This window comes from Uranotaenia lowii, chromosome 3, assembly GCF_029784155.1.
Source record: "Uranotaenia lowii strain MFRU-FL chromosome 3, ASM2978415v1, whole genome shotgun sequence".
Lineage (NCBI taxonomy): Eukaryota > Metazoa > Arthropoda > Insecta > Diptera > Culicidae > Uranotaenia > Uranotaenia lowii.
The window spans coordinates 188868208-188881393 of NC_073693.1; the positions used below are offsets into that span (position 1 = coordinate 188868208).

The window sequence follows — 13186 nt, forward strand, 5'->3', positions numbered from 1 at the left end:
TGAGGACTCCTCGAACGGCAACTTAGCTTGCTTCCCTTTCATGCAGGGCTCGCAAATCTCGCTTCCAAATTCAGAGTCAGCGGCGACGTCCAAACCTTCGACCATATCGTTTCGGATCAGTTTCTGGAGACCGGCTTTCCCGATGTGCCCGTACCGGCGATGCCACAACGACAGCTTTCCTTCGGTTTCTGCCGTCAGCGCCGAACCAAAATTCCGGATTCTCACATCCAGCTCGTACAAACGACCTCTTCTGGGGGCAACGCACACCACTCGCTTATTCTGGCGAATGTGCGCGTTCTTTTGGTTGAAGGTCACTTCCATTCCGCGTTCCGTAACCTGCTTCACGGAAAACAAATTGGTGAGAAGACCAGGCACGTACAGGACATCGTGGACCGTGCAGTTGATTTCCTTGCCGTTCACAAGGGCTGCCAATTTGACCTCACCAGCAAAGTGACTCGTTAGCGACACACCTGATTTGGCCACGTTGATCACCACCGGGGATTTCAGTTGACGAACGTTCACCAAATAGCTTCTGTCCCCGACCATGTGCTCGGAAGCACCACTGTCAAGCACCCATCGAAATTTGCCTTCATCGCAGCTGCTAGTCGCCTGCGCCACCGTCACGAATGCGATGTCGTTTGATTCAGCAGCATGTGCTCTCCCTTTCTTCTTCCTGGCAGTTGACTCGGAAGAATGGCACTTTCGGTTCTGTTCCTCTGGACAATCAGGTCGCTTGTGACCAGGTTTGCCACAGTTAAAGCACTTGACTGTGAATCGCCTGCTTTTTCCAGCAAACGCCGTTCCAGGTTCCGTTTTCACCGCACCATGTTGCCGTTTCACGTCCTCGTTCAGCAATCTCGATTTAACGAATTCCATCGAGCATTGCTCCACCGGCAGCGTTTCTAAGACTGTGATAAGCTGCGTGTAGGATTTTGGCATCGATTGTAGCAAAAAGAACTCCAGCACCGGGTCGTTGAATTTTATGTTAGCCGATTCCAGTTCACGGACCACCTTCTCGAACGACAAAATGTGCTCCTCCAAAGCCAAAGACACTTTCTCGTCGTACTTCGCGCTGGCCAACCTTTGCAGCAAAAAGAAGACACCGGACACACCCTTTCGGTCGAAATTGTTCCTCAGGGCGTCCCAAATGGCCTTCGGGGACGGCTTTCCACGGATGTATTCCAGCTGCGAGTCTGCTATTTTGTGAATTAGCACCGACTTGCACTTCGCATCCTCCAAACGGCGCTGTTTGCGCAAAGCGTTTCTCTGCTCTTCCTCGGCTTCCTCGTCCGCCACCGGGTAGAAGTCCTCCTCTTCAAGACTCCTCTGGATGCAATGGAGCAAACCCAACTCTTCGAGGTATGCCTCCATTCTGAAGCTCCAGTTTGAAAAATTCTTACCGTCGAACATGTACACGCGTTAGATTCCAACCGACTCCATTTCACGACCGATGTGAACAACTTTTCACTCAAACGAATTAAAGCCACGTGCGCGAAAACTTCACTTCTGTTACCAAGGCAACGACCACTGGGCCCACAACCTGTAGAACAACAGTGTGCTGTGGTTTGGTTAACAGAATATATTTGAACTGATAGAGAATACCGTGAAAGCACCAATGGCCGCGCAGTACCAATGGCCGCGCACTTTCAACTTTAATCTTTATTTTCTCCGAAGTTCAACAACGAAAATTTCTATGTTTCGCATTTTCGGATACCTCCGCTAGGTATCTTTCACTTGCCATACAAGAAATAAATTTATTCTGCTTTTTGAGGTCAGGAAAAAATAAAAACAAACAGCATTTTTGTCGGATGCCATTTTTTCTGTTGTCCTTAGCAAGTGAGCTAAACGGGTCCCTTTTTGAAATTCAGTTTTTTGTGTTTAGTTCGAGCACCTTGGCAAAATTTTTCGAACGTAAGTTATTTGTGGCTGTATAACGAATCAATTGTGAAGAAAAGTGAACAGTGTAAAGGTTCTGTTGCGGAAAAAATGACAATATTGTTGTGCACGGCCATTGGTACACTTGATTTTTGAATGTTTCTATTGCCGCGCACGGAAAGTATTCTAGTATTTATCAGCAGTTAAACTTAGAGAACTTCTTCGGAATTTCACAAAGGTTATATAAGATTCACAGGCAAGTTTTCCAATCAATGTTTTCCTTCATAAAACCGGCTGAAAAAACACATTTTTTTGAAACAGTGTCAGAAGAAACGATTATCTAATAAAAATTGCTACAAAGTGTTAGAAATTTGAGGTTAGATAGCAAATCGGATCTGTTTACGTTTAAGTTGGTCAGTTTCCTCTTGGATTTTCAGACAGCTCGCCGAATTTGTGATGATTCATCGAAATCGGGACCGAAAACATTGTTCCAATATATCTTCCGGCAAAATAATGCTTTGTAAAAATGGCGCCTCATCTAATTTTGCACTAGACTAGTATCACAAAACATTGACGACAAATCAGTATTTGATGTGTGAATCTTGAAAATCCTTGCCTGAGAATAATCGCAATGAGCCTGAGAGCCGTGTAAACAGCATTTTTAACTGTTTGGATACCTTATTCACTGTTTTTAACCAAATTAAGAAGTGCGCGGCCATTGGTACACTTGTGAGCGGCGATTGGAACAAGCATCATAAGCGTGCGCGGCCATTGGTACACAAACACTTTTTACAAATTCGCGTTTTTTGTGCATTACAATGGAATATCTCTCACTTTTAAATTTTTCCCTTAAAGAACGTAAGTTTTACTACGTGTCAGTGCTTTTCTTTTCGGAATCGCACCAAAAACGATTTTTGTACGGCACAGAGAACATTCATCATTGCTTAAATGCGCGGCCATTGGGTCCTTCACGGTACAAACTGGTAGGCGGTTTTATCGATAATTTGAATTTTCATGGCTTGTCCAGTTTGGTTTAACCTAAGGGAAACTTATTCTAACGGCTAATTATAATTATCGCCTAGGGTTGTTCCTTAACAACGAGCAGTTCCACAAAAACTAGTCCATCTCATAGAAGCACAGAACGAGGCATTTTCGTGCAATGTCCTGCACGGCAGTGTCTTGTTTGATCCAATCCCGGTTACTGCTAGAGTAAAACAAGGATGTATTTTATCACTGCTACTCTTTCTCATTGTAATGGATGAGATCTTGACTGGATGGATTGACCGAAACTAAACCGAGGATTGCCGTCGATTGCTTTGACAATGGAGGAACGGAACGACCTTGACCTGGCAGACGATATTGTTTTGCTCTCCCAAAGACAACCGGATATGCTGAGCAAACTCGACGACCTCACCGAAAGCTCCAAGGCAGCAGGTCCCAAAGTCAATGTCGGAAAGACCAAGTCCATGAAGATCAACACAGAAAATTCCTCCAGTTTCATGGTAGCTGGGCAACATGTTGATAAAGTGGAGTGCTTCCAGTATCTTGGTAGCCATGCAGATAATGCCTGATGGTAGTAACCGGTTTCCATTTGCGAGTCTCCGAAACATCTGGCGCTCACGTCAAATCTCTCTACGAATGAAAATCCGAATCTTCAACTCAAACGTCAAATTCGTATTGTTGTGCGGGTGCGAAACTTTGTGCACAAATGTATGCGGTAAACACGCGAAAACTACAAATATTTGTGAATCGTTGCCTGCGGAATATCATCCGCGCTTGGTTACCTGGCAATTTTATCTCAAAAGTGGAACTACATCGCCGGTGTCATCAAAATGCGCTAGAAATCGAGATTCGAGAACGTAAGTGAAGATGGATTTCGTACACGCAGCGAAGAGACGAAAACGAGATTTGCAGAGAGGCGCTCGAATTAAATCTAGAAGGACATAAAAGGAGATGCAAACCCAGGAACTCGTAGCAGCCAAGCCACGAAATCCGCCAAAATCTGAACTGTCGACGAGAATCTTGACTGGGACCAAGTGAAGAAGATGCTGGCTCTGGATCGTCAACAGAGGAGATCTTTGGTCGGAGAATCGACGCAGGATCATGAAGTAAGTAATTAAGTATAGATCGATATAATAATCACTTTCATTCTACCAATTTTCTGCTGATCATTTCTCTTGTTGTGAGTATCAATTTTCAATGAAATCCATTACGGTACAAGGTAGTTGAAGTTATCAATTAACAACATTTCGTGACGGAATGTTTGCGATTTTGTACCTACACTTTTCATTAGCACAACAGAATGATTCATTTGAATGCGCCAATTTGACTAGCGCAGTCGGTAAATATTTGTTTTTGAATTTGAAATCTATGCGATGGTTATAACTCTGTAACGATGACTTACTTCATGCGCGAAAATAAGCCATCGAAATTCTTCCTTCGAAGAATAGCACCAAAACACCAGAGCAACCTAAAATGATTCGATTTTGTAACCGTGGACGGTGGTTTACCCGGTCATATATTTTCATTTATAACACCACGATGCCTATAAGATCGTTTTTTTCTTCATTCAGTTGGTGCGTTCTAAGCGGACAAGGTAATTTCAGCGGAAATCGTGAAGGTATCGGTGTAGTCTTGTAGGCTGAATAAAAGACATACATTATAAGATGTGGGTATTCTCATGGGCTGAACGATCGAAGAAAAGGTCATAATTTCTCGTATTCAAGCGAAGAGTGGAAGCTTGAACAACATCATATATTTATCATTGTCATAGGGCTGTTGCAAAAAATTGGGAAATTAACAGAGGAATTTAATCTGGATTTTTTTGTTTGGCTTACACAGTATTTTTTTTTTTGCTCATAGTTGTCATTATTCATATTTTCAAAGGTTTGTTAAATGGCAACTTGAATTAAGTTGAAAAAAAAAAATCATGACTCTGTGCCGTTCTAACAGACGCGAGAGATGTTTTGTTTGCCAATTATGATGTTTTCATTCTGTGACAAAATGTCTGCTACTGGGAGATACCCAAAATGAAATCATTCACCTCCTACGGTTTCGTGGAACAGTTTGACGTAAAAACGAATCGGATCGGCTGTTTGGAAACTTGTTTTTTAAGGTCGATAATCTTGTTGTTAAAATATGCTATGTCCTGCATGTTCGGTATGATGATATTGATGGTGGTCGACTGAAGAGGACGTGTTTTTACTGTCATCAAATAAACTCCAGAAAATTGGGTAAACTTTTGAGATGGAAACAAATCAGCGACGGAAATTTTCGGAACATTCGAATAGAAAATTCAAATTCTAGAACTGGCAGTTTGTTTAGCATTCCCGGTAAGCCCGTTCTTTGTGTTACTTTTCTCATATTTTCAATTCATTTCAATTATACTATGGCAGAGTAAACAGGGAAATTTAATATTATGTGTATAGCACCAAACCGAATAGCGACAGCAGGACTAGCGACGCTTTTTTACTAGCGAGATTCCTGTCATTCGCAGGTTTGTTATTCTTTTTTCAGTCCAGTAGGCGATTTCAATGTAGTACTCGAACATTGTTTATGTTATTTACTCATTTTCCCTAGGTCATCAATCGCATGCTTCAAGTTTCCTAGGAAACTCGCGATGCGTCGTTATTAATTTCAACGTCGCGACGTATGCGACGTGTCGCTAGTAGGCAAAGCTGCTTTGACTACTAGCGCTCATATTTTGAATTTTTTCTGCATGTATAATAGTTTAAGCACAAATCTCCGCTCCATTGAAGTGCTTTTAAGTTCAAATTTCAGTTTTCAAAATAATAATTTTTAAGTAATTTCATCAGATCTTTATCGTTTTTTTCTTTTTATTCCTAAATTCTTTCAAATCTTTCCTTAAATACATTTTGCTTTTCAAGGGAGTTGAGTTGAGATTGAGTTGTAAGAGGGTCTTGTTAAATTTCACAATTTACTGCTAGGTATCAGAAGGTTTTACATATGCTGATAAATATCAAGTAATCAAGCCCAGAATATTCAATTAACGCTTGTTCGGATTAGGATTTAACTTACGGTAAAGTACTTTTTTCGTTTGATTTCACCTTTTCAATTTTGTGAGGCTGATGAATATAAAAGAGCCTTATTCGGCAAGATTAAATCACGATAACTGAGCTATTTTTTTTTAAACAATATGAACTTGATGAAACACAGTAGAATAAGAACAGGATTTATAATAAACAATCAAAACGCTTGCCCAAGGGTCTCCCAACCTTTTCCTTTTAACAACCCTTCCAAACATTACTATTTACTAGGATACAGATGTAACCTCGGTCCTAAAGCACAATTTCATTTCTTTCACCCCTTTCTCTTTTTTAGACCTATCTATTGACTACTAGAACGTGGCCGAAGCCGTTATTGATGTTCAAAGTGAGAGCATCAATTTTGTACACTGAGAATTTGCTGCTAATCCCAAGCGCCTTTCTTTTGACCTCTGTGCAAAATTGATGCCGAGCCCCACCAACGTTCGTGGAGTTCGAAATGGATGTGAGTAGTCAAATAAGCTATGCTAAGCTAAGTTATGTCCTGTATGTTCAATATGTTTGTCCGGCTTTTTGTTTTACTCTAAATAAAATGTTCCTTATTACAGTAATTTCCCGGCATCTGATTCATGCCCCAGACATCGAAACCCGAATCAGAACAGCTCGATTTGTATTTGCGAGTCTCCGGTACATCTGGCGCTTAAGTCGGATATCTCTACGAACGAAAAACGTTAAATCCGTATTGCTGTACGGGTGCGAAACTAGGTGCACATATGCGGTAATGACGCGCAAACTACAAGTATTTGTAAACCGCTGCCTGCGGAATATCATCCGCGCTTGGTGGCCTGGTAACTGGATCTCAAATTAGGAACTACCTCAACGGTGTCATCAAAGAGCGCTGGAAATCGAGATTCGGAACGTAAGTGGAGATGGATTGGGCACACGCTGCGAAAAGATGAGAACGAGATTTGCAGGGAGGCGCTTGACTGGAATCCAGAAGAACATCGAAGGAGAGGCAGACCCAGAAACTCCTGGCGGCGAAGCCTAGCCGCCGAAATATGAACTTTCGACGAGTGTCTTGACTGGGACCATGCGAAGACGCTGGCTCCGGATCGTCAACAGTGTAGGTCTTTTACCACGGCCCTATGCACCGGAGAATCGGCGCGGGAACATTAAGTAAGTAACTAAGAATAGCGGTTAAGTCAATTCGTAATATGTCTACAAAAAGTTGAGATTATGCTATTGCGACATTAACGATTTGAGCTAAATAAATGTGAACTGATTTACGATAAACAGGCAGTCCTTCTATTGACACTCTATGCGATCTCTCTCTTTCTTCCTTTGACCGGTTCGCAATAAGAAAATCTCACCTATAGAGCTACAGCGTTGATCATATATGTATGTATTGATCATATTAAAATACATTTCCGAAATGCTACCAGGCGTTAATTGGACGTATTTTCAAATTCAACCTAACTCTAATTGAATTAAAAGGAAATAAACAAAGTAAGATTAAACTTCATGTGCTCTTCAACTACGACCAAGTCCAATATGTATTTTAGGAATAGAAACAGAAATTCCCTTAACCAGAACCAAACAATCACCTTGGGTCGTGCGAGATCGTTACCTATTGAATAAATCAAGAATGATACACTTGAATTGAAATCCAACCATCACACCTGTTACGAATATGACATCAACGCGTTGCGGCGTTCCGTGCCGTGGTTTCACTCGCTCTGGACTTACTAATTAGTAAGTATACTAAATTATACATTCAACTCGAGATACCTATGTACACATCTAATGCTTGCATTCGAGGTAAGTATCAACAGAAGTATGGGTACCAATCTACATAAATATATTGTATAGAGAGAATTTGAATCAGTTCTTGATAAATTAAGATCGATCACTCACTGATTACTGGCATTATTAGCGATATCATTTGAATGATCGTTCATCATACGCTACTTAATGCAGGTTTTTTTTAAAATGGTTGTAGTAAAATTTTCTTATCTTAATTTGTATAGCATATTGAAACGGGTTTTTTTTCTATTTTTTTTTTTACTTTCTTCTATGAAATTATTTTATCGGCTGTATGAAATTGATTGATGGATGGAATTTTATATTCTTTGAGAAAGAATATTTAAGAATTGAAAGATTATAGACGAATAGAAGATTACAATAAGGTTAAAGATGTTGAAAATGAGCGGAAGGGTTATTTTGATTTGAAAAACTTTTCATCACATTTCATCGTTTTGTTCCTCACAGTCCTACTACCTTGCAGTGCACAGTGGTGCAGAACATCAATCTAGCTGTACGAAATTAATAGCGCCCAGAGATGAAGAGATAGACATTTGATGTCTTCAACAACATTGTTCAGTTTTACATGGAGCATATTCTAGTATCAAATTTTTTTCCGAGGGGTCCACCGATAGCGAGATAAAAATGCTAACTTTTTGTTTTTCAAATTAGAGCTTTGAGCGACAAAGTTGTTTATCTGATCAAAATACATAAGTTTGTGGAATATGTCAAAGTCCTATCACATCACCCTCAGGAGTTACAGTCAAAGTAAAAAAAATCTCTTGAAAAAACAAGTTTTTTGAACTTGACACGTTGTAGATTGGATAAAATGGTTCGCTGCTTTTGAAACAAAGTTGTAGCAAGCCACGATCTACAATTGTCTCATACATTATGATGGGTTTAGAAGTTGCTGAAGTTCTATAGAAAGCATTTAGTGTATTTTATTTGCAATTTTGGAAGACTCGTCCATCGAAAAGTGCACATTTTCGCAACACCCCCTTTTTTGTGATTATTTTTTAATGGTAAGCGGAACCATTTCCATTTGAAATTAGCGGAGAAATCGGTGGAACTAGTAGAGATTTGAATGATTGAGAATACCCTTTTTTTTATTAAAATTACCTATTTTACTTATAAAAAAACGTTAAAACATTTAATCTATTAATGAAGCGTTGCACTTTTTTTAATATATTTTGTTTTATTGAAAACATTTAAATTCAAAAAAATAAATAAAATGATAAATATAAGCGTTCTGACACGATGAGATGGTTTATTGATTTGGCAAACAGGTTTTGATCTTATTATTTGTAATGTTGTATTGATATTTGATATTTCCCTGGGTCCCTGGTTTCTTTTGCCTTCGACCAGACCGAACTGAGCACCATAAGAAAATTTAAAAACAACAGAAATAGAATCTCGTACAATCCCTATTCTGGATCTAAAAAGTGAGTATGTTTGACTGAAAATAATTCCTCGCATTTTGGTTCATAAACATCGACGATTGTGCCACTTGATGAAAGTATTTGAACATAAAGTTCGAGTGCCTCAAAAAAAAATGCTGATGGCATTCAGTTCGGTATGGTCGAATCCACCAAATAGGGGAGATGGGGGCATAATGGCCACCTTAAGGAAAACGCTTATTTAACCATAGAGAACAGCTGTAATATGTAAATTACATAATTGTTTCGTGTTCAGACACTCAAATAGTCTATTGGGTAATTGGATGAAACTTGAAAAAGTAGATTAAAACGTTTAAAAATGCATTTTAAAATTTTTTGCCGAAAGCTGAAAACCAGTCACTGTAGAGGCATAATGAGAAACCCCCCGAGGCAGTATGAGCACCATTAATGAAGGCATAATAAGCGTTTTCTGCCGGGGATTCTAGCAGCAAATTCGACTCGATGAAGTCAACTGAGTAATAGAGCTATAGCTTGACTTGTATCTTCTGACGATTTGGCCTATTGGTTAGATGTCGGAGAGGTAATCAGTAGGCTCGAGTTCGATTTCTGGTCGAGGTGTTTTTTTTTTCATTTATCATTCATGATCATGATTGCACTAAACGGTGAGGCGTAGATTCATCAAACAAAGCAATAACAAAATAATCCAGGTCTGTTTGTAGAATTCAAAGAATTAACACATGCTCATACATTATGTTTCTGGTGTTTTGTTTGCCGTATAATGTAACAATAAAAAAAATCAATCATGAATGCTATGTGCAAAAAAAATCCCCTCGAACAGGAATCGAACTCGAGTCTACTGATTACCTCTCCGACACCTTACCAATAGGCCAAATCGACAGACGAAACAAGGCAAGCTGTAGCTCTATTATTCAGTTGACTTCATCGAGTTGAATTCGCTGCTAGATTCCCCGGCAGAAAATGCTCATTATGCCTTCATTGATAGTGTTCTTTTCGCCTCTAGTGAACAAATTAAAGTAAAAAAGCGTTTTAAAATTGATTAAAGTGAAAAATCAAAAATTTTATGATGGTGAAAATTGAGAAACAATGTGTAAATCGTGTTGCAGTGCGTACATTTCAGCTCAAGATGATTTAGAGGTCATAAAAGCTTATTTGGTGGTGCTCAAAAATTATAATATTTTCGTCACTTGAGAACCTACACACTTAATCTTTTCTCCTGTGGTCGGGAGGATTTCGTCCTGTATTTTCAACAGCTGAAATTACAGGACGATTTCAGGAAGAGAATTACAGGACGATTTCAGAGAAACAGCTCAGGAAAACAACTGTCACATGCACCTGTAGGTTCGAAACAATTTTCTCCTGTAATTTGCAGGGAGTTTCGAAGTATTCCTGTAGGTTCGGAATCGTTTCCATCCGGTATTTACATGAATTTCAGATATGTTTACACCAAAATAACACAATCTTTTGTTTATTATTATTAAAATTTATTCACAATCAATAATACTTAACATTCTTTTGTCATAATTAGCACATAAAAATCCAAGCTGCCTTTCTTGGTGGTTATGTAATTTATGTTGGATTTACCTGCAAACAAAGAACAGTCAAATCTAGAGTTTTTTTTTATTAGGTCGTATGAGCCACTTGACGAGTTTTGAGAAAATCGCGGTTTAAGTTTCGAATCACATTTTAAATTCTCGGTTTGTAAATATTGCTTAAATTCATCTGGAAATTTGAAAGTCAAAGCTAATACAGTAGAAGAACAAACTGGTGTACTCGAAATCGGTTATAGTTTAGTGTTTATTTGTAAAATTGTACTTACGTCTTATTGCATTTATTATTTGGCGCAAACGTCATTTTACCATTCGGTAAATTTGATACTCAAAACAGATTACGATTGCCGGAAACTTTTCTAGGTATTTCGAAATCACTTAAAGGAACATAAGTAACCATAATCCATTCAATATGGTCTTGAAAGTTATCGCCCAAGGGCATCCTGAATTATTGCTTGAATAGATTGCCTGTTTAGAGATCCACTATAGAAATTTTCAAACCACTATCTGTGATTACGATGACCGATCAAGGAATGCGAAAGGTATACATCCTAAAATACTCAGGTTGCCTCTGAAATTCAAACAGAATATGGCTATTTGAACAGCGTCAAGTAAATAAGTTGAATAAACTCACCCGACAACAAATTCAGCTATCCATTTTCGTTAGATAGGACTGAAAACATTCCTTCAGAAAGTTTTCTTGGTACTTTTCCGTCGATTTCCATCACTTGTCTGAGCAATTCTCGCGACGATGCACAACGACGCAAAAACCAACTCGACGAATTTTATTTTGGGTCCTTTTGCATGCACGGCAAAAACCGGCGATGCAAAAAGACGAAAAAACCAGTTTGCACTCGAAAATAAGAAAGCTATTATACGTCCTAAATTCAAACCATTTTGTAAAAGTTATTAATTGATAAAATGAAACCAAGTTTTCAGCAAACATGGAATACATGTTTATCAATCGTGTGCAGCCAATAACTCATCAATTTTGTTTATATTGGTTCATACGACCTAATCAAAACAAACTCTAGAAATATCAGTTTTCAGTCGATTATAAATTGGATGAAAATACTAACCTGCCCCATCCCGACGAAGAAAACAAAATGTTGAAGTTTTTAAAATCAACAAAATTATTCGAAAAATTGTAATTTTTTATTTTATTTAATTTTTTGTTATTTCTTGTTTTTCTTTCTCTTTTAATGTTAAGTTTATGGAGGGATGAATGACATCCTGGTGTTAAAATCCTTATGATCAAAAAAAAAAAAAAAAAAAAAAAAAAAAAAAAAAAAAAAAAAAAAAAAAAAAAAAAAAAAAAAAAAAAAAAAAAAAAAAATAACCTGCCCCAGCACCATAACTTGCTGCTGATTCCACCGGATTTTACTTATCCGTTAGATCCTCGGCCTTATTTTGCGAAGCATATTTCCAGCAGTCAGCAGCGGTTTCATCGGCAATCAACATCTCCGGCAGTCAGCAGCGGCTCCATCGGTATCTGTATATAATTCTCTAACGGCCAATTCCTCGACCTGTTGGTTCATACCGCCCGCTAGACTAAACGTTATGCATAAGACAGAAAAGGATGAACTATAAAAAAATGCGACGGAAAACTTTTGACAGCTGAAGTTTTCTCGTGACAAGGCCGTGCGAACGGGGGGGGGGGTTTCAGGGGTTTAACCCCCCCCATGAAGATTTTTTTTCAAGAAAATTTTTCGAAGTCATAGAGAAGTTACTTGATCCTAAAAGGTTTTAAATAAGTGTTAACAAGAAAGCAAGAAATTTTTCTCGCTTCCGGCGGAAATAAGTTTAAATAATCCTAGGCTTGAGACATTATATTTTATGACATAACACACATATATACCGTTCACGAATGGAAACTAATTTTTAATTGTAAATTTCGATTTGCAATTCATCAACCTTTTGCAGTGAAATTCTAAACTTGACACACAAAAACCCTATCTCGTCTTTAGAATGGGTTCAGAACTAGAAACCAACCATTTTATCTTCAAAATTATTCATTGAATGCTAATATTATACATTAACAAGTTGGAAGCCCTGTATCATAATTCCCGATGGTCATCAGAATTAGCAAATTAAAATCTAAAACCTAGTATCCTCTACTTTATTACTAAAGATTTTTATTTACAAAAATTTTCACTGAAATTAAATATTCTTCAAGAAACCAATTTCTGTCTCTATTATATTTGTGTTTCTTGTTCTTCTAAATGCTCAACATCACATTCTAAAACGTTTTGAAAAATTACACAAGGCCACAAAATTAACATCCTTCGAGGTGCAAAGAATTTAAAAGCTAATTTGAACTAATTTGGGTGCCCTGGATCTAAACATGCAAGTTTACTATCAGCTTTTGTTTTTTGAATAACTTTTGCAAATATTTTAGAATCATTTAAGAAATTTATGCATTTTTTTTAACTTTAAAACAAAAACAATTTCTGCGAAAAATTTATAGCGGTTTACAATCTGTATACTTCTCCCCATGTTTGGTAAAGTTTTAAACCAAATGGAATTTTAGATATTTTTAAAG

The 13186-nt window shown here is 38.1% G+C and overlaps 1 long non-coding RNA gene across 1 annotated transcript; it reads right to left on the reverse strand.

The window, feature by feature from the left end:
* Nucleotides 1–10606: 10606 nt before the first annotated feature.
* Nucleotides 10607–11510, reverse strand: LOC129751086 (uncharacterized). Its single transcript, XR_008738595.1, has 3 exons — nt 11279–11510; nt 10914–11215; nt 10607–10678 (listed from the first exon to the last, which is right to left on the reverse strand). It is a non-coding gene; the product is annotated as an uncharacterized LOC129751086 (long non-coding RNA).
* Nucleotides 11511–13186: the final 1676 nt, after the last annotated feature.